This window comes from Dipodomys merriami, unplaced genomic scaffold (genome assembly GCF_024711535.1).
Source record: "Dipodomys merriami isolate MVZ:Mamm:240054 unplaced genomic scaffold, mDipMer1.0.p SCAF_295, whole genome shotgun sequence".
Lineage (NCBI taxonomy): Eukaryota > Metazoa > Chordata > Mammalia > Rodentia > Heteromyidae > Dipodomys > Dipodomys merriami.
The window spans coordinates 1,032,579-1,033,512 of NW_027204437.1; the positions used below are offsets into that span (position 1 = coordinate 1,032,579).

The window sequence follows — 934 nt, forward strand, 5'->3', positions numbered from 1 at the left end:
ATGTTCATAACTTATTTTCTCCTAGATATACATTGAATTCTATATTATTTTATAATATATACGTTCATTAATGTGTCCTTTCCTATTGTATTCCATATAGAAACAGTTTCATTCCTTTTTTTCTAGGTCTTAATATTATTTTTCTTTGGGATAAAATGACAATGTTGTCTAATTTGAAAAGTTTTGTAAAGTTTATGCTATGTAAACGCCTTTCTGAGGTGATTTAATACACTGATGTCAAACTAAATTTAATTATATGAATTACGTGTATTGTTACACTTGTAATTTTGTAATCAACTTTTTAATCACTTTTTTTCATTTCTTGCATCTGAAGAATGAAAAATTTGGAATACTTCTCAAATTTTCATATTATCCTTGTGCAAGTGCCATGTTAATCTCTGTGTTGTAATTTGAGTATACGTGCTGCTGAAGCATGTAGTATCCTCTAAATTTAATAGTTAATGCTGCAATCTTTATACAGGCTTATATCTATGGGTGCCTACTTGTAACAAGGAAACCTTATTGTTCCTAACAATGCTATCGATCTTATTTCCCTAAAATTCTGTGAATATTGGAAAAAATTATATTGATCAGTCGATTGCTCACATTTCCAAACTATTTTTGCCAATGAATACTTAAGTCTTTTTATTTGGAATTTGATCATACTCTCTATTATTTATAGTTAGGTCCAAAGGTGATGGCTTTTTCAAGTACTTATTTGTCCAGCTTTGTGGACCTAATGGATTCAAACTAAGCGTTGCTTAAGCGCTACTTCTAAACTTCTTCAGCTGACATTTTCCCAAATGAGGTGTTACTGGAACAAATGTCTACCTGAGCCTTTACCCTTCTTCCATGTGGGAACAGACCAACCAGAATACCTTACCCTGACAGCAAAGATTTTCTTACTAGAACAAAACTAATCTTGGTTACAAGG

The 934-nt window shown here is 31.2% G+C and overlaps 1 pseudogene; it reads right to left on the bottom strand.

Annotated features, from left to right (window-relative positions):
- Positions 1-338: 338 nt before the first annotated feature.
- LOC138839160 (U6 spliceosomal RNA) lies at positions 339-435 on the bottom strand (annotated as a pseudogene).
- Positions 436-934: the final 499 nt, after the last annotated feature.